Below are 27,900 nucleotides of genomic sequence, written 5' to 3'. Positions count from 1 at the left end.
TATGTCGTTACTCTCTATCTCTATGCTTGTGACTTTACTGTGAGCACAAAGTTTGTTCAAAACTGCTATTTTATTCTGCTTATTTAACTACTTTTTTTCTTTGTAACCAAATTGTATTTTAAAAATATAAAAAGAAAGAAAGAAAGAAAGAAAGAAAGAAAGAAAGAAAGAAAGAAAGAAAGAAAGAAAGAAAGAAAGAAAGAAAGGTAACACATGCTTTAGATTTTTCCAGGAATTAAGGGACATTTCAATAAATGAATATAAGCATCTTTTAAATGGTTTAAAAATAGAAAAATGCAGGTGGTTGGGTGCTGGTCGTGATTCATGAACTATTCATAAACAGCAGGAAGATAATAGTTACTCTGTACAAAACATCTTTTTGGCTAAGGAAAAAGAAAGTGCTGCTATGTGTAGTAATTCTCTGGCCAAAAATAAATGGGTATCACTTTTAGTTTTTAATTGCCACATCTGCTTTTCCAGTTAGTCATGGCATGAACACAATGGGACATGACTTAATGACCAGCAGACATAATATGAATTATTTTCAGCTCACAAAAATGTTGCCAAGAGACTCTCAGACATGGAGTAAAGGTCCAAAGAGTTTTTCCAACTGTAACCAATGCTGGTTCAACCATACCACTGTTAATACTGAGTTACTTGACATGTCTCTAATTAAAGCTACCACAGTGGCATTTCTAGTCAAAAGCAACCACACTGTGATTGGTGTGAACACACTCTTGCCAAGTTTCTGATTATTGCATGGCAGTACAAGCCCAGCTGGCATACATAGAATCCTTTATAGATGATCTTCTGACACTAAAAATGCCCTGCATTTCATTTAAAATTGATACATGCCTGACTAGCAATGTGACAACGTATGCGATTTCTTATTTTTTTACTTGTGTATTCTGGCGCACTTACTGAAAAATAAATGGTCAGTTCTTTGTCAGCCAGACAACTTTTTTTTTTAATGTGCGCAGTTGTATTGCATACTCTTCAAGTCTATTTTTTAATATATCTCCAGTTATTTGCAAGTAAAATATGGTCACTGAGGGTGTGACTCTGGGGTTTATATTTTGTCCCTGACCATAAAAATTTATGTCATAAAAATTTATGACAGATACATAGGCCTATGGGTGTGGTTAAATATACAAATAATTCAACTCAAGTTGCAATCAGTGTATATTAAGTTAGTCACTGCACACTTCTTGCCTTCTTGATTGGGATACACATTGTTTTTATTTTAGTATTCAGTATTTGTTGACATTCATTAGGATAGTCTAAATGTGCTAATGTTTTCACTATTCTTTCTAGCCAGCCCCAGCTTTGAATCTTCTGCAGTTCTCTCTCTTTTCAGATTATTACTACATTCTCCACTCAGGATTAGACAGGTTCATTCAGTCATTTTCCTTATTTCCTTATGCAATGTGAGAGCCAGCAATCCTGTGATCCAGTTCTAACTCTTCTCAGTTGTATGGCTTTAGAAGGATTGGAAATCTTGCAAAACATCCATTTTCTTCATTAAAATGACAATATAAATTTACCTCACAAAGTTTTGAGATTGAAATGAAATAGTGCTATCAGAAGCATTTTATAAATGTAATTGACATTGATTTTCTTCATCAACTGCCTTTCTGTTATGGTGCAGATAGGAGGTACCCTCCCAAAGCTCATTGTGAGACAATGTGAGAATGTTCAGAATGAAATAAGTAGATTGAGAGGTGAAATCTAATCAATGGATTAATTCAGTGATAGGGATTAACTGGGTGGTAAATGTAGGCAGGTAGAGTGTGACTGGAGAAGGGGGGGTCACTGGGGACATGACTGTCACTTCCTGGTGCTATGTCCTGAGATGCTTTCATCCACCACATGGTTCTGCCAGGATGTTCTGCTTCATCCAGAGCCCAAAGTACTGAGTGGGCTCTCAGTGGACTGAGACCTATGAAACTGTAAGCCAAACAAACTTTTCCTCCTCTAATTATTCTCTTCAGATCTTTTGGTCATGGTAATGAAATACTAAGTAAAACACTTCATTTCTCAGATTCTACTTGAAATTGGTCTATTATTTATTACTCAGGATCTCATCTTAAGTTAAAATATAAAGTGTTTGAGATACTACAGTACCAGGTGAAGTCCACTGGCTATACTTAAGAAGTTTCATAAAATTGTACTATATTTTCAAAATCATATCAGGCAGGGTCTGATCTTTAGATTTCCAAACTCAAACTTTGACTTTGTCTTTCACTTGGACTAGATCAAATTGTAAGATGTTTACTCACTATAACAAAGCTTATAATGGACTAATGGATAATACCACAGTGTTGATTTCATTTACAAAAAGAAAAATAATTGTCAAGTGGGATAGATATTCATTGCTCTGGCCATCATATTCTTTCTCTGTAGGAAGCTACACAGGAAGTCAAATTATAATCAGAATATCGCTTTGTGATCCTGGATTCAGAACAGAGGCTGCTGGTGCTTTGATTACAGCCTTAATGGCCTCCTGTTTTGGACAGGAGCACTTCCACAGACGCACCTGCCTCCCAAACAGGGCTGCCATGTAGCACAGTTTTAGTACATATCATTCACATGACCATCTATGTAACTCATGCCCCCGGGAGTGGTCCTGGTGGAAGCCCTTTTTCTAAATAGTATTTTAATGCACACCATCAATGTGTGTGTCCTTGACATTTTTTTTCCCAATGATAGCCACTTCTTTGCATAATTGGCCATTTCCTTTTCAAGTTTTGCATTGCACTTAGTTTTTAAATGCTATCTTGTTACTGTCAGAAAAACTACCTTTGAAATCCTTTAAAAAGACTTTATAGCAAAATCATTTTATTAATATGACATTTGATTACATTTTAAAGTTTTCATAAGACTTAGAATGGAGATTTCAAAAGAAACAGTGCCCAAGAGTCTTAAAACATCCTTGCACTCAGCAGTCTAGACACCCTTTAGCCAAATCAACCTAAACTCCTTGTCAAAAGGAAGAATATGTTTTATTTTAAGGGAAATGGAGGCTGAGCTGCTAAATTCTATAAAACCAATTGATTTCTCCTTCCTAACTTCGGTACTAATTGTGCAGTCAACTACATACGAAAGAACTGTGTTCTATTTGTTGCTGCCACATAGTATGGTGACACATATTCATAGATTAGAAAGTTCCTGCGGTAAAAAAAAAAAAAAAAAAAATTATAATGCTTGCCTTTAATTCATATAGGATGTCTTGAACTCTTATTATTTTGACATTTTTTAAGACCTATGAAAATCCTTTACCACAGGCCTTTGAAAAGAAGGACCTGTGATTCATTCATTTCTTCAGTATTTTTTCTTCTTCATTATTGACAGTAGGGTACAGGAAGTACAAAGTAGTAATCTTTAGAGATAAATCATTGTATCTATTGCTAATGTATGTTGTAAGATCTTTAACTTAAAGGAAAAGTGAGTGCCCACCCCATACTCTAGGCTGCACTTAGCCCTACAGTCCCATAGATCTGACTTAATCTGGGCTAATAGTACACTATGGGCCTGTGCCAGAGCTACAGATTGTACATGCCGAAAGCTCAAGGTTGTGCCTCTTACTGCTTCACTTCACAATTCATCAGGAATCAAACACCTCCATGGTGGGCATTTCCAATTGACTTTTCTCTCCTGTGGAACCCCTGTGGTTGGCACTCAATAACCAAGAGTTAATGGATTTCTGCTTTTGCAGATTTGCTTTTCCCTCCCTCTCCCTCTCCCTCCTTCTACCTCTTTCTGTTTCTGCCCCCTTATGCACACACACACACACACACACACACACACACACACACACACACAAACACAGAACGGTCTTTTTAAATTGGATTTTAATATACTATGATAAAAACTTCAATATATTCATGTTATACATATTCACAAATTTTTCTATAACAAGAGTTTCATCTCCTTAAGAAGCTTATGTTACTTTGAATAGAAATATCTTTAGAATTTAAAAAAATTTTTACTTGTAGATGGACACAATACCTTTATCTTATTTATTTATTTTTATGTGGTGCTGAGGCTCGAACCCAGTGCCTCACACAAGTGAGACTGAGAAGAGCCCTCTACCACTGCGCCACACTCCAGCCCCTCTTCAGAGTATTTGAAGACAATTTTTTTACATGAATGCATCCAAATGTTTCATTAATTTGTTTATCAAAATACGTGGAATGACTTTCAGGTTTCTAGTTTAACAGTCTCAAAGTATCTCATGGTATTGATTTGCCTGATTAGCCAAACCCAAACACTTTCCTTTTGTGAAAAGGCAGTGTAATTTCTACATCTTGTAATGCATTTCAGGACAAAGATATATATTTTTTTCCTTAACAGTACCTCCCTTTCCAGAATGGGGGAGATTTAGAAGAAAGAGAAAAGATAACATCTCAGAGATACGTTGCTCCAGAATGAACAAAACTTCCAGAGATGGATGGTTCTCCCACTGTTAAAATGACTGTGGATGCTTCAGCTCCACCTAACCATAACTTCCTTGAGTATCCTGCAAAAGCCAAAATCCTTCAACACTTTCTCCCTTCCCTTCAGTAAACACAAGATCCTTTACCTTTCAGAATAATGACAATTGAAGGATTTTTCACCAAATCTAATGGAAGCATATATCTGTTAAGGAAATTTGTAAAAGTGGTGTTACAACATAGTCTTTAAACAGACCTCTTAAGAGATGAAAATGAAATCTTTGACAATTACAAATAATGAAAAATTTCTAAATTAGCATTTCCAAAACAGATCAAAACACTGAAACATTCCAAGAACATCCTTGAAAATCAGATGCTTGCTGGTTTCCTTGTTTTGTCAGGCATGATACTACTGGGACTCAATGACACACTGAATACTTAATGGCTTCCACAAGAGGAAGTCACTTTATCAGATAATGCTGAGAAGAGACCAGAGATTTACTTGCATGGGATTCACCCGGCAGTTGGGGGGCATGTGCCTATAATATCCTACATTCTATATCGAGCTGTATCATTGGTCTAAACACACTGCTTCATAATGTTTATGTGTTCATCTCCTGAAGACTGTGAACTCCTCGAGAGTCACTTATAGAGTCAGCATCTGTGCATCCTAATGCCAAATAAAGCATTTAGCCTTCAATGAGTGCTTTCTTGTTTAATTTACTATGGAACTACCACTATTACCATCATCAGTCTCCTAAACTAAAAGGGGTGGCATGATCGTCTCTTTTCTTTGACCTTCCAGGACTTAACCCAATTGTTCATTCAATTCTGATTTGAGATCCTGGAGCTCAGGAGGAATTTAATGAAATAACATTTCTTGAATTCTACCAGTATCTAGGGCTTTACATGTATTTTCCCATGTAATTCTTTTGTGAAGAATCATTTAAACAATGTAAGTTTCATTTATAGACAGAATATATTCAAGGAAAATTAGGTAGATATCCCTAGCCCAGTTGAGATTTGAACCAAATTTGTTTTACTGTAAGGACTGGGTTGTCCTCCATGCACTGTGTTGTATCCTTCAGACGTAAACTCTCCCATTTTACAGATAAGAGGATTGAAGACTAGAGACATTTTTGAGCTGTCTAAAGCCATATGATTGATTAATGTTCTTTGTTTCTAAGTTTCTGATTTTTAAACTAACAATCTGTTAGGGTTTGGATCTTAAATGTCCACCCAAAGTCCATATGCTCAAAGTTTGATCACCAGCCTGTGGTTCTACTGGAAGACAGTATCACCTTTAGGAGGTTGAACTTAGTGGAAGGGTCTTTGGCAAGTGGGCAGGGGTCTGCCATTGAAGGGGATAATGGAACCCAGCACCTCCTCACCTTTTTTTTTGCTTCCTAGCCACCATGAGGTGACAGCTTCACTCTACCACTTGCTTCCTGTCAGGATGTCCTACCTCATCATGGACCCAAAGCAACATGGTCAAGCAACCTAAGATTGAAACTCTCAAAATCATGAGTCAAAATAAATCTTTCCTTCTTTTAATCTGATTATCTCAGATATCTTGTCAACGCAACAGAAAGCTGACTAACACAATCCAATGGATAACTACCAGAAATAACATAAGAATAATCACATCTTCATGGTGCCTTATCATTAGGTCCAAAGACTAGAATTTTAAGAATGATATCTTTATCATTGTACATTTTTGTGAGAGAGGAGGCAGTGATGATGGTAGTGATGATCTTGGTCATGAGAGGTGGTCATTCCTCCTGTAATAACCAAGCCCCCTTTTTCCTAGGATTTAACTTTTCCCTGGATCCTCACTTTATTCAACATAGTTCCAAACAGAACTTCAATACTAAGGTCATTTTCAAGACACACTGCTTGAGATGTTTACCTGTGTATACAGATGCTTGCCTTCTGTAGGTACTTGTAAGATCAGGTACATTCTGAAAATAACAAAGAGGTTTTAGGGACAAGCAATTAAGATTATATAAGGAAGGGGGGGGGGGAGCAAAAGCCAGGTAACCACTATTTATTCTAAATTCCACTGTTCTACAATGAACTTCATTCCAATAAGTAAAGGTTTAAAGTTAAATTCAGCTAACTCCAATCATGTAGTTTCATGCTTGGTAGTGTTTCATTAAACAAAAATCATCAGATGGAGAGAAGTTTAACTAAATCTATTATTTGAAATGCTAATGAATTTGATTTTCACTATTCAAAAGGGTACTCTTAATCAGCAGAGATGAATTAGTTCTTTTCCTGCAGATGGTAGGTAAAATGCTTATTTCCGTTCCTTTTATAATACAAAGATAAACTGAACTTATTCTTTTAAAAGGGAGAGGTCTGTCTGCCATGTCTTCTCCTGGGCCTCAGCTTTCCAACTGTAACAGAAAGGGATAAAATTAATAATTTTCTGATTCATTTTTGCTTTAAAATGGTATAATTATAGTATTTTAAAATATGAGCATATAGTAACATACAGCTTAAATTTTATTTGGGGAGTTCAGCAAACAGATTTTAAACCCAACCTTCCCTTCTTTCTACATGAGAGAAATTGACAAGCTATGTAACCTATGGAAGACTCAGTTTAGGGCAAAAATAACTTCTCTATCATTAAGGCAATTGCTCAAACTAGGGAGCATTCTTAACATATCTCCCTTAGACCCATCCATCTTTAACACCCCTTCCAATCTCCAGTCCTAGCGATTCTATGTGTCAAGTACACCTTTAGTTCACCCTATGCTAGTCTATGGCTGTCATAACCAAGTACCATGGGCAGGAGAGTTCAGGCAACAGAAATTTATCCTCACTCTTCTGGAGGACGAGTATGACATCAAGGTGTTGGCAGAGCTGGTTTCATTCTGAGTTTCCTCTCCTAGGCTTGCAGACAGCTGCCTTTTTCCTGTGTCTTGGTGTACTCTTCCTTTGTGCTTCTGTTTTAATTTTTCCTTATAAGGACATGAGTCATATTGGATTAGGACTCATCCATATAACCTTAATCACCCCTCTTTTTACCTTAATTAGCTCTCTAAGGATTCTGTCAAAAATCCAGCCACACTGTGAGGAAATGGGAGTTAGGACCAGAGATATGAATTGTGGTGGGGGTGGGGTGGGGAGAATTCAGTCCATTAAACAACCATGTCTCCCATCTGCACAGATGGCCTTTTCAGACTACCCTGCCATCATCTCTACTGCCACACATTTCTAGTACATAATCTTACAGTCACTCCAATTTATTCTCCACGTAGCAGTCAGAGGGATAATTTTAAAAATATATATCAGATCATAATTTCCTTATTAAAACCCTCCCATGTTTTCTCATTAAACTTAAAATCAAAATACCTAAGGTGATGGCTAGGGTGGTTCATACATACCTATGACATTCTCCTGTTTTCTTTGCAGAAATTTTCATCTGGATTTTTTTTTTTTTTTTGATTTTTTTTTTTTTTTTTTTTTTTGCCTTACTTTATAATTGACTAACTCTTTCTTCAGGTCTCAGTTTAAATTTTTCTAAAATTTAGTACTGACCAGCATCACATTATCAGACTCACATACTAGCATCTGATTCTGTGTTTACCTGGATCAGGACTACAGATTGCCCTCTCCCTTGGGTCTAGTGCTTTTTCTGCCATGCTACTTCTCTACTTCTTAGGTTCTTGTACCCCACTCCTCCCACCCCAGCCCACTCCCACTCCCAACTTAGACCATCTGACATCTCCAGTCTGATTTTGACTCCAAAATGAGTATAAGCATGATACTTTAATGATATAGCCATAGTAAAACTGATATGCCAGTTTTTCACTTTTTAATTTTTTTTAAAAGGTAAAAAGACAAGCAAACAAGCAAGTAAATCTCATGATTAAATTGGTTTCCATTTTTCTTCATTTCTAAATTCTTCAAGGCTTTAGAAACTTTTCAATTTAGTAAATTTCTCAGCTGTAAAACTACTTTGAGATCTAAATAAAGTACAGATTTTTAATTTTATAATACTTTAAATGCTGATTAAAATGTCTCAATATTTACTCTAAAATAATTGAAGATGCAAAAATTATTTTTTATGAAGAATTATAGGTTTAGCGAAATGAGACATTTATAAAAAAAAACACTTAACTGGAAAAGTAGTTCATAACCTCATTCCAAAAAATCTATAGGAAATTATAAAGCTATAATTTAATTATATATTTTTAATTTATAATTATAGTCACCTTCTTCTATTCTTTCCTATTCTCCTTCTGCTGTAGTTGATAAATGAGTTGCTTTTAAATCTCCCTTATCATTTTCCTGTCCTTCCAGAGCTATCAAAGCTGCCATAGAGATGCATGTTATCCAAAACAAATGGATGGGCCTAACCACAAACCATCACCATCTTTGCCTCCAATCTTGATTTCTTCTGTAACTTTGTCATTTTCTCAGTGCTACTATTTGGAATCGATGTTTCAACATTAGTCCTATTTCAAGGCATCTAATTACCTAACACTGCTGCACATTTGTATTTACTTGTAACTTCTCCATCATCCTAAGAAGGATTCAATGTTGGCTAGCAGATTTTAATTAAAGTTTTAAGTTAGAGAGAAGTAAACATCCCTTGGAAACTATTGGCATTAACCTTGGAAGAGTCCCATAACTGCATACCAAAGAAAGATATAAGAATTAGTATGAGAAACACAGGATGGGTTGAGAAAGAGAAAGAATATTGAGATGTCAGTGATATCAGTTATACAGGCTGAGATTGAAGCAGTCCTCAAAAACCTCAAGCAGTTTGTTGGGATTGAACCCGGCTACTTTATGTTACTATAACACTCTAATAACAACAAACTTCAAGCAGAGAAGGAATCTTCATCTTCTGGTGAAATGTCTGAGATATTGGGAGACACAGTGAAGGAGGATGAGGAAGAGACTTTCAAGTTCACTCATAGGCTCTGAGTGGAACCACCATGGTCTTTTAAGAGAAAGCAATGCAAATACAAAAGCACCTTTACATTTTTTTTTTTTTTTTTTTGGTGTTGGATTCATTCTTTGAATGTCATACAAGCTTGGCATTAAATGGTTCTGGCATCATTTAGGTCTCAAAGTAATGATAATGTCCAATTCAATTTTGGACATTACACTGCTGTAGCAAGTGTAAATATGCAGAAGCATGATTTAGAGTCTTTTCACTATGTTTATGGAATTTAAATGCATTTCATCTTCAGACTTCATACCCGAAAACATATCTCAGATGTTCTTAAGCATGGATACATGAATTGCTTTTTGTAGGTATAAGAAGGATATCAATTCATAGCATCATCCTTAAAATAATTAGGTAAACCATAGGACAGATATCATCTCCATTGTACAAATTAGAAAACGTTTAAGTGGATTAAGGCAAAATGGCTTCCTCAAGTTCATGAAAATATGGAGACAGAGGTTGGCAGAGTGAAAACTGAAATTATGCCTTCAGATTCCTCTTCCAAATATCCCTAAATGGATGGCAAATTCTATAATTCCTGTATAAACACAGACAAATGCAGTGTTTGAAGTGTTTTGTTTTTCATGTTTAGCTTGTGCTCTTTCTTTGTCTTTCCTCTTTTTAAAGTTTTCTAATTCAATAGAGGACTCAGCAAGTTGTATGTATTAACAAAATACAAGATATGAAAGACAATTCCTACTGGCAATCTCTTGGTTCCACTATTGGTCTGATTGGAAGTTTCTTCTTCCTTAAAATTAATTGGATCACACTTTTGCCACCTGTAAATTGTGTGGGCCTTGGGTAAGTTCATGTGTGGGGTGGGTGATAGTGCTACCTTGCCAGGTATTTGAGAATATAATGTGATATCACATAATGTTAACTATCAGTATTTTCTTCTCTTTCTTTTTTTTTTTTAAATTTTAGAGTCACATCTCTATTTCCATAAAAATAAAAATCAATATATGCATAGTTATTATCAATATTAAAATGAAATTTTTGTAATAAAAGAATATGCATAATATTTAATATTAGTATATTAAAATTTAACAATTAGAGCAAAATAAATGAACACTTTGATTAAAATAGACAAAATATATGAACAGGTGATTCATAATGATATTAACAATTAGTAATTAGTAGTGACAAGAACACCTAAATAGTTCCTCACAAAAACTTACTCTGAAGTTACCCCACCCCAAACTGCTCACCTACTCTGTTCTTTCATTTCAACCCCAAAAGAGAAAATCAAATTACAACATTAACTTTTCTCTTTCCCCTTTTCTAGTTAAATTAGTTAAAAATGGCTCATTTGTCCAGATTTTGTACATATTTTGCCAAAAATATCAATTTAATATTACCAAAGATAAAAATTTAATACTATGGTGCAAAACAACAGCAGTATAATATCATTGCTTGTCAGTAGGCTTAAATACAGAGTAATCTGAAAAGTAAAGAGGAAGATTAGTGTTGGCAAAGTAGACTCATCTTTACTGCAAGCATTTTTATGTGATTCGGATTAAAATAATACACACACACACACACACATATTCTATATATTGCAATATATAGCAGATTATCCAGTTGAAGTCAATCATTGGATGGAAGATAAATATCATTATTGTTAAACATAAAATAGCAGATATTATGGGATTTTGGGGGGATTAAAGTTTAAAACAGCAAGTAGTTTTAAGGTTATTTTGATTACACAAAATTTTAAAGTATTTCTTGATCATGAATTTTGTGCAAAATTGATGAAGTGAGCAGATGATAGGAAGTAAGGTAACTTCTATTTTACCACTGAAGGCTAGAAGCTAAAAAGGGAAGAAAAGATAAAAATATAATGCATGGAAGAAGATAAGCAACCCAAAGTGGTTTCAGAGGATGCTATGTCAAGAAGGGACTGCATTCTGAAATGAATAGGAAGGCAATGACCAAGAATGATTGATGGAGACTGGGGCATTTGAATTGGAACTGGAAGAAGGTACAGTATCAACAGTAGAAAGTGGTGGAAACTTTTTCAAGAAGAATAGTCGAAGACTAGAAGGGACAAAGTCATGTTTAGAATTGTAAAAAATCTTCCTTTTTTCAGAATAAGGCAAGATTGGATGAGAAAATTTTTTGCAAGTGGAGTATGGACATCTTGAAATCTATGCTAAGTATTCAAACAATTTCATAGTCAATAAGGAGCTGCAATGACTGAAGCTTTGCTTGTTAAGACAGGTCAGTTAAGTGCAATTAAAAGAAATGGAAATGGAGAGGGGCATGGAAAACCAACAACGGTTTATGTGAAAGTAATTAGGGTTTGATGTAAAAAGGTGAATAATGAAATGTTAAGGATGTGGCAAAAATGATAAATATTATAGAGGCAAGATTTACTGATATTTTCATAGTTTTGAAATATCATATATACCAGAAAGGACCTATACTTTAAGTTTACTCTGAAGTATATTTGAACTCATTTAATATTCAAAATCAGCATGCCAATCAAGGACAGAACATTACTAGGAACCCCAGAAGATTCCTGTTTCTCTTCTTGCTCTACCCATTATGCTGTCTTTTACTAGTATAGATTATTTTCAATTGCTTTAATACTTCAGATTACTAGAATCACTCAGACGATTCCTTTGTGTTTGACTTCCCTCAACATCATACTTGTGTTATCCACTTTTTTTGTGTGATGGCTCAATCACATTGCTGTACAATATTAGAGTGTATAGATTAACTATTATTTATTTACTGATTCAACTGTGTGTGGGCATTTGGGTAGTTTCCACTTTAGAATGATAATGTATAATGCTCTTACAAACTTTTCTTTAATGTCTTTTGGTGAACACATGTAAAATCCCTGTTGGATGTATATCTAGGGACTGAATTCATGGGGTGTATGCATATGCAGCGTATATAATATATGCATTATATACGTAGTATATAATGGTCAGCAGTTTTCCAATGTAGTTTGTACCATTTAATTTTATCAGCAGTATGTGATAGCATCAGTTGCTCCATATATTTACCAATATTTGGTTTTCATTTTTGTTTTTAAAATTTTATTCATTCTGGTGGGTGTGTAGTAGTTTATCTTGGTGAGTTTAATTTGAATTTCCTTTTAAATAGTAAAATTTCCATCTTTTTTGCTATTTGGATATCTTCTTTTGCAATGAAATTTTAAAATATGCTGGTTATAGCTCCTTTTGTGTGGCCAATAAATTCTATTCAGATTATCATGGTGTTTTAATTTTGTTTTTTGATGAATAAAAGTTGTTAATCTTAATATAGTTCAATGTATCAATTTTATCTTCTATAATTAGTGGTCAAAACAGATAACAAAGTGAATAGCAATACCTTAACCATGAATGTTTTGTACAGGTGATATGAATCTTTAATCCTTTTAAAGGAGAATGTTAACTTTCACCAAAAACAAAACAAAACAAAACAAAATAAAACAAAATAAACAAACCCATGCCTGTCAGATTTTACAAGTAAGGAAAAAAACCATAAATGTTTACTGAAGCTTACCTGTTCTGGATGAACTGGAGGTACTATTAACAAAATCAGATAAATCAATGAGGGACAAATATGGCTTTGATTTTGGACACATCAAATTTGAGGCACAGTGTTTATGAGACATTTAAGTGGAAATCTTCATGGACCTGGGACTTTCATAGGATGGCCAAATTGAAACTGTGGAATTGGTTGAAAGTACTGAGAGGTGGATTGTAATCACAGGAGCATAACAGAGAACAGAACTCTGATGGAGCCTCCAGTTGTGGTTACAGGGGAATAATATAAACCCGGATCCCAAGCAGACTGATGGAAATGCTTACCTAATTTATCCTCAACCCCTCACACTTGGTGCATTTAAAGCAATTCATCATTCTGTATTTCCCCCACCACCTTCTTAGCCCATATTCTTCCAGTCACTCAGACACCAAACTTCTGAGCCTATGGTGACCCCTTGTTCTTTTTTATCCCTTTGGTTAGTCATTAAGGTCTACTACTTCTTTAATTTATTTCTTAATTTATTCTTATTGACATTTCTTGAAACTATTTTAATGATCTCTCAAAGGTGTTTCAAACTCTGGCCTCTTAAGCACTTGAAAAAGATGCAAAGATTTTTTGTTGTTGTTTATTGAGCCAGGAACTATGCCAAATACGTTATGAAAATATGCCTTTTAATTGTCATAAAATCCTATAAAGAAACTTGTGCTTACCAAGTTTATTACTGTCTGTCACAGACACAATTCCAACCTAGATACATGGGAGTCTAACGTCATCTGTTAACTCTGTTTTCTTTCTTCACAAAATCACCACATCTGTTTTACCTCAAGTAGATTTTTAAGTGTTCTATTGCTGTATTAGTCAGCTTTCTGTTTATGTGAAGAAAAAAAAGAAATCCCTGGGATAATAAACTTAAAAGAAGGAAAGGTTTATTTTGACTCACAGTTCCAGAAGTTTCAGTTCAGTTCACCATCAGCTGGTTCCATTGCTTTTGGACTGTGGTGAGAAAGATCATCATGGTGAGGAACAGATGACAGAACAAAGATGCTCACGTTATGGTGGTTGAGATGCCAAGAGGAGAAGGGGCTGGAGTCCCAGTGTCCCCTTCAACTTACTTCCTAAATGTCCTACCACCACCTGGTGACACCACAGGCTGGGGCCCAAGCCTTTACCACATGGGCCTTTGAAACACATTTAATATCCAATCCATAACAAATGACTGATACCTCGTGTCTCTCTTTAAGCTCTCACTTTCTAAAATTCAGTGAGTAAATTTGTCAAGATATATTTGGCTATACTTTTTCTTGGTAAAGCCTCACTGTTTTTGTTCATTATTATAACTACCTTTATTTATTGCAAAGTTTGACACCAACTGTTTGAAAGCTACACCTTATTTTTCCTTTTCATTTAATCATTAATCTTCCTGGAACCTCCTAAGATTTTCAAAACTTTAAATTTCTGGTATTATTTCCTTAAACTTTGTTATTTATTTTTCTACTGTCATAAAAATCTTAGAGGGGAAGTTTCTTTTGGAATTGTTTTAGTTCAGTAAGGAGAAAATGAAGGATCAGAGTGATGCTGTGCTTAAACATGCACATCTTGTTAGTGACAGAACTTGCAGTTCCTAAATTTTGGTCTAATGTTTCTCCATTAAACACACTACTTGTTGTTTTTGTTCCTTTATTTAATATATTTAAAACATATACGTGTGTGTGTATCTTTATATATACATTTTACATTGTTTATGTTTTACATTAAAATTGTTTTATCAAAAATTCTTGCCAGTCTTACTGCTCTTATAGTTGACAACTACCTTATTACTGAATCTTGTTCCTCAGAAGCAACTTCTTCAATTACCTGAGATTTGTCCTTTGCTATTTATATCTCTAACTTCAAAAGAATATACTCATTTTTTCCTTGGTTCTCAATTCAACTTTTATTTCTCCTCTCTACACACATTTCTCGAGTACCTATTCTTCCAAAGTTTTATGTCAGAATTTTTGTTAATGTCAATATTTCCTATCTATATAAAGTGACTATTTTTTAAAGTTGTTTTAATAATCTCCTTTGAATTTGTTCAATTTAGTACAGATCTTCAATATCTTCCCTGATCTATGTTTGATAGTCACACATACCAGCTGTATTCTCATTTTCACTTGTGAGATTTTATATGTACATAATTTTAAACTAAACTTTTTAAGGATAGTTTCAAATTCACCATTCTCACTTTCGGAACTATGACAAATACATTTTCATTGCTTAGAAGTCACCTAATGTGTTTTGTTGTAGCAACTCTAACAGACTATGACAGTTTCTAGTTGGGATTTGTTTGATTCTTTCTCTTATGACTGGACTTGGGTTATGGAAATTCAGGAGGATGATTATAAAACTGAAGTGCTGTCCCCATCACAACATAATCTGAGGGAGCATCTTATCAACAGGATGGATCACTTGTGCTCATCTGGGTCACTTGGCTAAGCTAATATTTGTCAGGTTTCTCCACTATAAGTTTACTCCCCCATGTTCTGTGCTATATTCTTCACAAGGGATCCAGTATTGTCATCCCATATTTAAGGAGTAGTTCTCTTCCTTGAGGGTATTTACATTGATTATTTGGAATTCTTTTGCACTCAAGGAGGTTTATTTCTCTCAGTATGGACTCGTGGGAATTTACTTCACGGTTTAGTTTATGCTTTAACATTATTTTGTTGCCCAAGGTGTTCTAGTTTTGGTCACTGGAAACTTTTTCTGTTGACTCCTGTGACCCTTGACACACAGACATTATGAGATTGTGAGATTTTGTTTTTTGTTTTCACTGTTAACCATTTCTTTCTTTATGGTAGTATAAGATGCTCCAAAGACATCTTGTATACTTACTGTCCCATTCTTAAAATCAACCATTTCTCCAAGAATTCTTCGTTCCTTTATTGGAGAGTGTATTAGAAGCCAAGATCTGGGCACCAGGCATACCTGTGGCTACTGCAATATTATTGATTCTAGGCTTTCTAAGATGACAGAGTGAGGAAATATGTGCTTATAAAAGTTACATTTTATGTGCATCCATTTGTGTTTAAGTTAAGCAGAACATGAGTTCATGCTGATATCTCCAGTTTACCCCTAACTATAAATCATTGTTATCATTTGTAACCTTCCATACTGAGTGAGATACTTTTGAAGCCAGAATTGAGGACAGGCAATTACTGTAGAATAGGAAATTGGGCCAAATGGAGAAAATGGAGGCCATCTGTGACTGGGAAGTTGCAAACCACTGCTGGGAGAATGGAATGTCAAGACCTCTGGAGCCCATTGATTACTAAATTTACCTGCCCTTACTATCCTTTCCAAAAGACTGCAGGCAAGGAATTGCTAATTAACGCCCCCCTAGGCTGTTACCTGCCTGAATCACTGTGTTAGGCCCTTCCCCCTGCCCATCTGCTTCTTACCTTTTCACCATCTCACCATCTCCTGGGCCTCTGAAGGGGCCTAGGCAGGAAGGAGAGAAATAAGCGGGGAGAGGACAGGAGAACAAAGAAATCTCTAAATCTATAAAAAGGGCAAGACTTTTCTTGCTCTACACCTTTAGGTCCCCTTCTTCCACCCGGGAGAAGTCTGTTCTACTTTCTTTAATAAAGCTTCTTCCTCAGCGTGCTTCTCACACTGACTTCAACATCTGAGGAAGCGGGTTAACCACCGTTATTGCTTTGCTCCTACCAACTCCATGTATTTACTTAATTTCTCAATTCCAGTATACATGTTTGTGGTTTTAGAGTTGCTAATCCATAACTCAGTGGGAAACAACTTTTCAAGTATAGTCCAGCACTTGTGTTTTGCCCTTTGTCTTACGGATCAGATTCATTTCCAATTGAGAACCATTTTGTTCCCATACCCTTCACTGAAATTTTTTCATACACTTGTAATACAGTTAAAGTCATTGGTCACATTCAGGATTCTAGCTAAGATTCCCTGACAACCTAAATGACTTTTAAAAAATTGCATACAACGAAGTTCACTTTTTGACTATGAAGCTTTGACATGTGCATTGAATTCACCATTATAATATCTTACATAATAGTTCTCTTCACCCTAAAAATAATCCCCTGTATTTCACTATTAATTTTTTTTCCTTCAAATACCTGTCACACACTGATCTATTGTTTTTGTTGTTTGTTTGTTTGTTTTCTTTTCTATTTGTTTTGTTGTTTTTTTAGTGCTTGGAATTGAACTCAGAGAATTGTGTATGCTAGATAAGAGCTCTTCCAGTAAACTATATCCCCAGTCCCTGATCTGTTTTTAATGTGTATAATTTTGCCTTTTCTCTATGTCATATATTTGGAATAGTACACCATCTAGCCTTTTCACACTGTCTTTTCTCACTTGGCAATATGCATTTAAGATCTATGCATATCTCTTCATGACTTGTTAGTTCATTCCTTTTTTTATTGATAAATAGTATGACATGTCAATCTATTTCAGTTTGTCCATTCAACTCTGGAAGGAGCTCTTGGTTGTTTCTGTTTGGGAACAATTATGAATAAAGCTGTTACATATGTTTGTATGCAATTTTTTGGTATAGATATAAGTTTTGGAACCAGTTGGGTAAATATCTAGGAATGTTAGGTGACACAACAAGACAATGTTTAGCTTTGTAATAAACTACCAGTCTTCCAAAGCAGCTCTACATTCTGTGCTCCCATCAGCAATAATTGAGAGTTTGTGCTGTTCTGAATTCTTGCCATCAATTGGTTGTCAATATTTATATATTCTGGACATGCTATAAGTGTGTAAATGACATCTCATTGTAATTTGTATTTACCTACTAATGCATGATGTTGAGTCCCTATTTATATGCTTATTTGTCATCTGTTTATCATTTTTGATGACATGTCTATTCATATCTTTTGCCCATTTCTAAATTGGGTTGTTTGTTTACTTGTTGTTGAGTCTGAGATATTTTTGTGCATTTTGGATATAAGTTTTTTATGAAATATATATACTGGGCGTATTTTCTCCCAGCCTATGTTTTGTCTATTCTTTTCATGGATGTGCATTTATGTTATACCTAAAAATCTCATCAACAAATCCAAGGTGAGAAGATTTTCCTCTTAGCTTTTTTCCTGTAGAAAATCTAGAACTTTTCATTTTATATTTAGGTCTCTGTGTTGGTCAGCTTTGTTGCTATAACAAGGTACCTGAAATAAGCAACTCAAAAGGAAGAAAGGCTTATTTTGACTCTTGGCTTCATAGGTTTTAATTCACGGTCACTTGGGTCTATTGTTTTGGGCCTGTGGCAAGGTAGTACATCATGGTGGAAATGCGTGACAGAGGAAACCTGTTTACCTCATGAGAAACGGGAAAAGAGAAATAGGCAGAGACTGGAGTCCTCATATGCCATTCTAGGTCATGTTCTCTGTGACCTAATTTCTTTTTACTAGGATTCTAGCTACTAAAGTTTCCCAATAGTGCCACAGGCTAGTGACCAAGGGTTTAACACACAGGTCTTTCGAAGACACTCAAGATGAAAACTGAAGTGCTGTATTAGTCTATTTATGCTGCTATAACAAAATACGAGATCCTGAGTAATTTATAAAGATCAGAGATTGGTTCTGGAGACTTGGAAGCCCAAGATCATGGTACCAGCAATCTTGGTATCTGGCAAGGGCCCAATCTCTACTTTCATGAAGGAGTCTTATTGCTGCAACCTCCGGAGAGGAGCAATGCTGTGACTTCACACAATAGGAAGGATGGGAGAAAAAGAAAAGGGCATACTCCATTACCAAACCCTTTCATAAAGGCACCTAATCCCAACTGCATGACTCGTAATTACTTCCTAAAGATCATACCTCTTAATACTGTTGCACTCAGAGATAAATTTCAGTATGAATTTTGAATGGGACAAAACCATTCAAACCATGGAAATCTCTAATCCATTTTAAACTTATTTTGTGTGTGTGAACAGTGTAACTTCTGTACATAACAGTTGTAGGAGAATTTACTTGTGTTGACTCATGTTGTAGCATTGAGTTCTTTAAAATCTCTTTAAGCAGTGAAGAAGTTTAGATGTAGAGTTTTTCTCTGTAATTTAAACTTTAGTTAAAAAGAACACATTTTCTTGGATGTGGTAGACAACTTTTTCATTACAAATCTCTGTGTTAAAATGTTGAGGCATTTGACCATTAAAATCTTTCTTGCACTTTAAATTCATAGGAGACTGGAGGTTTTCTGTCACCAACAACAGATGTGTTGCAAAAACTGAGAAAACATTTTGAAATATTCTCTATCTTGTTTTGAAAGATATCTCCCTGTACCAAGTAACATATAAACCAATACTTAAAATTACTTAAAGTTTAATCAAATGTTTAATGATCACAATTATGTTACAATAATATAGTTAATGGTAGAATAAGATATTTATAGATTTACCTAAGATTTCATTTTCAGTTAAAAAAATTCCCCTACCAGTTAACCTACTTGCATTTTTAATTAGAAAAAAAGCTTCTATGAATCCACACAAGGTAGCTGGAAGTCTGAGCTAAATTTTTTCTCTTGTTTTAGAAAAAGAACACAGAGGTATCAGGGAAAAATTTAAGAATGAACCAGAAAGAAATTCTGATTCTAGCTCCTACCATAGCATTGACACAAGTAAGAAGTCATGAAGAAAATGGCTATTCTATTGGCAACGTGAAGGGAAATTATCAGCAAGGAAGAAAATACTTTGTCTTTTATCAGCCAAGAGGAAGTTCTTGAATGTCCCCAAGTAATATTTTCATCATTCTGTTAATAGCCAGAGGATGGGCCTTTTGGTGCTGTGGTATCAAGGCAGCCCTTTGGTTACCACAGAGCATATGAATGTTGAGTGAGGAAATCACTCAGAATAGAATCACAGTCCTTTGAGGATGCTCGCCTTTGCAGAGTGATATCATTCCAACTCTGTGCAATGCTGATTTAACTTCCAGCAAGTCTCTGAATGTTAAACATGCCAAGCACTGAACTCTGAGATATAATATTTCAATTGATTCAAACCTCACTGGATTGGAACTTGACCTGGATATAATTCCTTGCCTTTTACTGAAATTGAATTTAGACATAAATGCTGTTTTTCTTTTTCCTATCATGGAATAGAAAATTTGACATAGTGTCTGTCATCAGCTTTGACTTTAAGAAACATTTTCTTATCAAACTTTTGACAGAGCTTTCATTAGTGTGGACCCAGTGGTAAAGAATATTCATAAGGGAGTACTTAGAAGATTCCATCTTCTAACAAATCTGATAAGAAACAATTCAAGTATAAATCATAGCACTGGTAAGGAAATCAACTCTAAATAATCAGCATTTCTATTTATGCTTAATTTTTCAGTGTGTGAGACATAGAAACTGAGGATGAAACTATAATTGGTGGCAAAAAACAACAGTTTTATGGTGATTTTTTGAAAGCTTCAACCAAAATAAGAAATTATCAAATTTTATATAACTTCTATTATATTATACTTAAATGCTATTATTATTATTATTAAATTTTCATTAAAGTCATCTTTAATGCATGATGGAAAAAACTAATACATATGGGTCAAGAAGAACACAATAAGAAGACTCAAATCCTAGTTACTCCAGAGCCTAAAGCAGAAAGATCACAAGGTCAAGGACAGCATCAGCATTTAGCAAGGCCCTAAGTAACTTCTCAAGACCCTGTCTCAAAATTAAAATAAATAAATAAATAAATAAATAAAACTATTGGAGATGTTGGTCAGTGGTTAAGCACTCTTGGGTTCAATCCCTGGTACCAAAAACAAAGCAAAACAAAACACGACAAAAAAAAAAAAAAAAAAAGAAAATGAACCCTCAAAAAATGGAGGAGCCCGAGGAAAACAATTGAGATTGCTATATGATAGTAATAGAAAATTACTGGGTTAAGACCCAGGAGAATTGAGTATTTCTTCTGCTAACTCTTTGGGCTAAGTGATCACTTTGTCTCCTGATTTGTCCATCTGCCACATGGGGGTCACAGCATCTGAAGTTTCTTCCATCCTTTAGCTTCCCCATAAGATGTAATGACACAGGTGAAAACATTTTGAAAAATATAAAACTTGACAAAGGGTGAAGGTGTTATTTAGATGGCGAAACTTTTTATCGAAGAGAAGAACAGGGGCAGATTTCACAGCTGTGGCTGACAAGTGGGAAGATTCTGTGTGCAGGTTGACAGGCTGCTTTGGGCTGAGCCTTGCAGGACTGAGGGATTCCACACTACTGCTCCCAGGGTTGATGCCAGGTATGGCCTGGATCCCTGGAGTCTTCTAAGCAGGAATGCTTGCAAAATTTCAGAATCTTATAACCCCTTCCTGGAAGCAGAAATACACTAGAACAATTTCCACAGCAGAATTTTACTTCTTTTAGCCTCCGAAAGGATCAGAGAACTGCCAATCATCCTTACAGATTGGTTTTCTTCATTTGGCCTCTCTAGCCTTTTGAGAATCCATAGTTTTTCCTTCCTCTATTCAGCCTCCCTCCCATTCCCCATTATGTATCATCATCCTCTTATCAAAGAGATCATTCGGCCTTTGGTTTTTGGGGATTGGCTTGTCTCACTTAGCATGATATTCTTCAATTTCATCCATTTGCCTGCAAATGTCATAATTTTATTCTTCTTTATGACTGAGTAATATTCCACTGTGTATATATACCACAGTTTCTAGAGGAATGAGGGGTGGGAGGGGTGGGGTGAAGGGGAAAAAATAACAGATTGAGACAAACATCACCCTATGTCCATGTATGATTACACAAATGGTATGACTTTACTTCATGTACAACCAAAGAAATAAGTTTTACCCCATTTGTTTACAAAGAATCAAAATAAATAAATTTAAAAAAAAAGAAAAAGAAACGAAACTAAGAGTTTTCAAATGAAGTCAAAGAAAAGCAACACAAAAGAATCCGATGCAACTACAGAGGGCTTTTTTTCAAGGCGCAATAAAACATATGAACATAAAAAAAAGATGAAGATACAGAGTTTAAAGTCAGCTTCAGCAACTTAGCGAGACCCAAGCAACCCAGGAAGACCCTGCCTCTACTAAAATATTAAAAAGGAAAAAAAAAAAAGAATCCATAGTCTTGGTCCCATATCAGTGCTCACCTGTAAACCCAGCTTCTCAGGAGGCTTAGGGAGGATAATTGTGTGAGCCCACCCTGGGCAACTTCATGAGGCACTGCCCACACCCCACACTAAAAAAAAAAAAAAAATTAAGCTTCATTGGGTAGAGAGGCATGAACCTGTGGCTCTACAACTTGGAGGCTAAGCTGGGTGGATTGCTTAAGTCCAGGAGTTTGAGGCCAACCTGGGCAGCAAGACCACCTTTAAAAAAACAAAACAAAACAAAAACAAAAAACCAGCAGTCTCATGGCCTATGACTGTTTGTTAAGAAAAAATGACAAGGTTAGTTTTTATTTACTAATATTTCATCAGAGAATTACCAGCTCAAAATGCAGCTTATAAGGACTAGGAAAATGACAAAACAAACACTTGAAGTTTCACTTCAAGTTCCCCAATTCTCTTCTTCCCTGCATCCCCTAGCTTTTTAAAAACATTTATTTTTTTATTTGTTCATTCATTCACTCATTAAATAGGTAACACTTCACACAATCATTCATCAAAATGATATAAAAATATCTATTAAAAAGTTTGCTCCTGTCTATCCAGTTTTTTTCCTGCCCCTACAGAAAAACCTGTTTTTCTACTTGCTTCTGTATCTGTTCTGTTTCTCTAATGTATATCAAAGCAATTGTATGTGTACGTGCCTGCTTTCTTTTTCTTTCTTTTTTTTTTTTTTTTTTTTTTTTTTGTTTGAGGACTAAACTCAGGGCCTTGAGGCACGTGCTCTGCCATGAGCTAAAACCCCAAGCCCTACTTCTCTGCTTTCTCACATACAAATTTACATACCAAATATACTCTTGTGCCCTTTGTCCCCCAGTTTTTTTTTAATACAGCTTGCCATTTAGGTATTTTGTAATGTCACGATCACATGGTCCCATTTATAGTAAGTAGGAAAAACCAAGTTTGATTCATTGAAAAGGTTATTGCCCTTCTGAGGAGGAAATTAAATCCTATGTAGCAATTTTAATTTTAAAGTAAATTGTGGTGCTGTGGCATAGTCCTGACCCTAAGCAATAATCTCATCTCACTCTCTTGGAGCTCTCTGTTGGCATCTGATGTTCCCAAAGAAGTCATTACATAAAAGTGCTCTAAAAGAAACTTGTTGAATTCAATTACATTTGAGAAGAAACTTGGCTGGTTTGTTTTGTTTCTCCTTTACTGTAATTTTGAAAATAAGAGGATAAGGAAAGTAGTTTAGATTTTTAACTTAAGTAATGAACAGATGGGGAGAAGACAGAAGCTATGGAAAGCTAATGTTCATGTACCCATCGACTCATTCATGCACAAACATTATTGAGCTCCTGCTATACTCCAGACGTGAATCTGTGCCCTGGGGATAAAGCTATCTAAAAGGCCCTGCTTATGCCAGCTTGACGCCTGTATTCTAGTCTCTGGCATGTTCAGTCATTCCAAACAAAGGCACCATTACATTTCACCAAAATCATTGCTTTGCCCCTGCTTCATCTCTTTACTTCTGTGCATCCATTCTTCAGTCAGTGCTCAAAAGAGCAGCCAGAATTGTTCTCTTAAGAAAATGATACCCTTGTTGCTCAAGATCCCTCAACAGTTTCTCAGCCCATTTGAGTATAATCCAGTCTTTACAATTTCATAAGGCTGACATGATCTAGTTTCCTTACTCCTTAGTGAAACTATTCAATAATAAATTAAAATATAATGTTATAAAGATTATGAAAAATTAAAGAGTATAGTTATATGACTACATGTATATAATCTTTTCACAACATTAAGTACTTATTATGTGCAGGTTACTGTTGCTACTGCAGACTTCAGGTATGAGAACCGTTATGATTAAACACTAAGAACATTCATTGGCTTAAATAACCACAGGTTTCTTTTCACAAGACCATTCACGTATGTAAAGGAAATGGATTATACATACTTCTGTTATTTTTGCTGCAGCATTGTCCTATCTACATTAGCCAATAATAAAATAAGCCAGAAAGCACAGCAGAAAAAAATAATAGAAAATAGATCTAGACAATGATGAACTCAAGAGTTTTGATTTTTTAAAATTTATAATTATTAGAGTTCATAGAGTCCCAGTAATAAGATAACTCAATGCCTTATAAATTTTATATAAATCAATGCCTTATGAAATACTCTTTTGTTCTGAGGATCAACTCTAGAGATAATTTCAATTAATTTTGAGATTTTAATGTATTATGCCCTTCCATGTAACTTTTTGACAGAACAGATTATATTACTAGACTTCCCAAATGATACACCAAAAAATCCACTCTCAGTTTCTTGAAGGAAAATAGTTCAATACTCTTCACCTGACTATCATTTAGTCCTTTAACATAAATAGTATAGTTACACTGAAGATAATCAAAGTATATATGGAGTGAATTAATGAGCAGTGAAGACATAAAAGTCTTTGTTGAATATTTCTTAGTAGAAGAAAATGAAGGACCATCTAGGAGATTTACCAATATTTGGCATAGAAATCTCTCTTTCTTTGAAACTCCTTACTGATGTATGTGTTTGACTTTGATCAAACATCTCATGAAGTAGCATAAGCAGCAGAAAAAGAATGGATTCTCTTGTCAAATAATCCTGAGCTCATGTCAGGGCATCCTACTTGATGTCTGGTAGTGACCTTACTAAGTCACTTCTGTGGCTCCCAATTTTGTCACTGATGAAATTAGGTTAATCTTACCTGCTTTACAAAAACTTAGTAAAGACTAAAGAAGATAAGATGTGTACTGATCTCAGGTCTTTCTTTGCATTTGCTCTTTTCTTCTTTTGGGATACTCCTCTCCACACACTTACCTTAGATATTTCCTTCTTATTATTCAGTAATTCAACACAAATATTTCTAAGAGATTTCCTTACATATCTCCCAGGGTCCCTGCCTGACCCAGCTCTATCACATCATCTCTTCTAAATGTTCTTCATCACACTTACTTCTCTGAAATTGTCTTATTTCCTTTTATGATCTGCCTTTTTTATGTGAATGCAACCTCTCAGAAATAAGGAACTTTGCCTGTCTTACTGCTCTATTGCTGATGCTGAAAAGTAAAGTTGCTGATGAATGGATGACAAGACTCCAACCCACCGAACTTATTCAGTAAATCTTTTCTTTCTCTTCCTGAGGAAGAGACCAGCATTTAACATGGTTCACATCATGTAGCAAGTGAAAAGTAAATAATATGGGAAAACAAAAGAAATTTTCTGTGTCATAAGAATCTCTAGGTTCATTTCTCATGACAAGTTTTTTGGTATCTTTTATTAAGGCTGACTTTCACAAAACCATATATGTGGCTATTTTAGTTTGCAAAAGACTCTCCTGAATGAGAATCTGTCTGGTCTTTCCAACCACCATCTCTGTACGTAATTGGATCTATAATCTGGCAGTTACAGATAAGCAGTGCCTTTGGCCAAACATTCCAATCAGAATGTCAGTGTTGCTTCTTTGTCTTCATTTAGAGTATTTTAAGAACATTTTTAAGAGGGCTTTTCTTTAAGTGTTTGTAAAGGACTGTGGTCAGAAGAAAAGGAATGCTCCTGAATTTGATGAAACAGGCCAAGAGGTAAAGGAGGCAGTGCCATTAACCTGCTTGTTTTCAGTCTCTTCACTGATAATAGGAGTTTTCAGAATAAGAAGTGTGGTTGTTCTGTGAAGCTCAAATAAAATAAAGAAACTGAAGCAAAGAAAGGAGAAAATAAACTTCATTTTATTTAGCTTTCTCTACAACACCATACTAGAGAAGATTAAAGAATCTTGTTGCTACAAAATTTGAAGAATTTGTCCTATAATATGGAACTTTAATTTATAAATTACCATTTTATTTTATTGCATCTGTATATTTTATTTGTATTCCATAGCACAAAGTTCTTGTTGTATTTCTTGAAAACATTACAGTAAAATAAACATTCTTTATAAAGTTAATAACTAATGCCCACACGAAGAACAAGAAATAATGCAAAGCTCAAGCAGAGCTAATCATAATGAAGGTGGGATAGATCCAATATAAGAGTTTTTTGACAGGTCTTTGCTGTATATAATCATTTGCTCACCAGCCAAAATTTTATTTAGTCCTTTCATTCTTCAGCTATCTGGATAAAACTGAAGCTGTTTTCTAACTCTTAAAAGAGTCCAAATTGCACATTGCAAAACACAAAATTGCACATTTGCAAACAAAACAAAACAAAAACAAAAACAAAAAACCATCATAAATGCATTTCAAATTCATGGTTTTTGCATAGAAGATAAGGTGTTGAAATTGCCATTTCTTGGAAGCAGGCTATGTAAAAAGTTGGAAAGTGGTTGACCACTGTTTACCTCTAAACTCCAAAGAATGGCAGGTTCACTGGACTTTTACCCCTAGGGCAAATGCCCTCATATTGAATTCTGGCTCAGTCACTTAACTAGCTGTGGCTTTAGAACAGTTACTTAATCTTTTTGTTCAATTTCTTCATCAGTAAAATGTGCATAACATGGGATTATATCCTCCTTTATGATTGTCTCCAACAGTTCACATGAGAATTAAATTACTTATGAGAACTCATAGTACAGTCTCTGACATGCAGTAAAGTTCAATAATTTGTATTTAATGATGATAATAAGCTTCATCAGCTCCCGAACCAGAGTAATCAAAGGTAATGGATGGGAGAAATCTCAGTCCTAGTGTTCCCTCAATGATTGATCTGAGCACAGGGCTCCTGCTAGCCATTCTTCTTGACTGAATGGGGAAATCTGGCTATAGTAGGAGAATAAGGTCATCAGGCCAAGCGAAATAGAGATAAGAGACAAAGAGAGAAAAACTAAGTCTGTTCTAGGCCCAAGATTCAAGGAAGATCTAAGGTAATTACAGCTATTTCTTTGCTCTTCCAATAAATTCCTTGTTCTATATTATTTGTTCTTAAGTTATGGGTGTTTTACTGTTACTTAAAACTAACAGGTCCTCACTGTAACAGGAGACTAATTAGGTTAATGACACCTATAAGAAGCAGGTAGAAGATCACACAGTCACTTAGAGTTTTGCAGGCTCATAAATTTGATTAGAGAGTCTGTTTCCATCCTGCCTTTTGCTGAGGATCCTCTGACATTGGCAGGGCCAGAAAGGCAGCTGTGGTTGAGCTCTGGAAAGTGGGATAGGAAAGGAAGAGCCACGGTGGGGGGCGGGGGGGGGGGGGATCCCCAGTACCAAAAAAACAAAGAAAATCCAAGGAGACTCCAAAATACTTAGCAAACAGATTAATTATTCCAGTAAAGGTAGACTCATTCAGGGATTATCTAGTATATTTACTTAGATACATATACCTATGTGTGTATCTAAGTAACTAACACCAACAGTTTACCAAGGAGGTCAGTGTAATGATACATTTAAAAAGCTCTGAGAGGAAACTTTGAGGTTTTGGGTGGAGTTGAAATCAACTCTTTTAAAGCATAGTTCAAGATTTATGATGGAAATTATTCTTTTGTACTTATGGGATTAAGAATTACATGGTTCAATGTTTCATAGCACCATCTGAAATAAATATCTAAAAACTTGTAAATTCTCAGTCAATAAGCCAAAAGATTGTTCATGAACTGATAATGAAAAGGGGAGAATCACTTCATATATTATAAAAATATTTAACACTGTGGATGTAACCTAAATTGCCAGTCTTAATGATGTGACAGCATAAGGGAGCAGGCCCATTTGCTGTTTAACCCACTAACTGGTATTTAACACCAATTATAATTACAAATTGATTAATACCCTTAATAAGACAGCAAAGTTGGAGTCCATGAATCAATTTATCCAAAACCCATCTGTGACTGATTGTAAAAGTTAGGACAAATTCTCTTTTCATCCAAGTCCTTTGATAATGCTCTGGGCTTGGGTATGTGA

At 35.1% G+C, this 27,900-nt stretch overlaps 1 long non-coding RNA gene across 2 annotated transcripts in view; it reads left to right on the top strand.

Moving 5' to 3' along the window:
* Positions 1–5,331, top strand: part of LOC306660863 — a 66,043-nt gene extending 60,712 nt beyond the window's left edge. For both annotated transcript variants that reach the window (XR_013763772.1, XR_013763773.1), the window contains one exon: positions 4,354–5,331. This is a non-coding gene — a long non-coding RNA (uncharacterized lncRNA). The remainder of the gene's footprint in view (positions 1–4,353) is intronic.
* The last annotated feature ends 22,569 nt before the right edge of the window (positions 5,332–27,900 follow it).

Source organism: Sciurus vulgaris (genome assembly GCF_902686455.1).
Source record: "Sciurus vulgaris genome assembly, chromosome: 5".
Lineage (NCBI taxonomy): Eukaryota > Metazoa > Chordata > Mammalia > Rodentia > Sciuridae > Sciurus > Sciurus vulgaris.
Note: the sequence above shows the minus strand (reverse complement) of the source record. Positions and strands in the feature narration are given on the sequence as shown.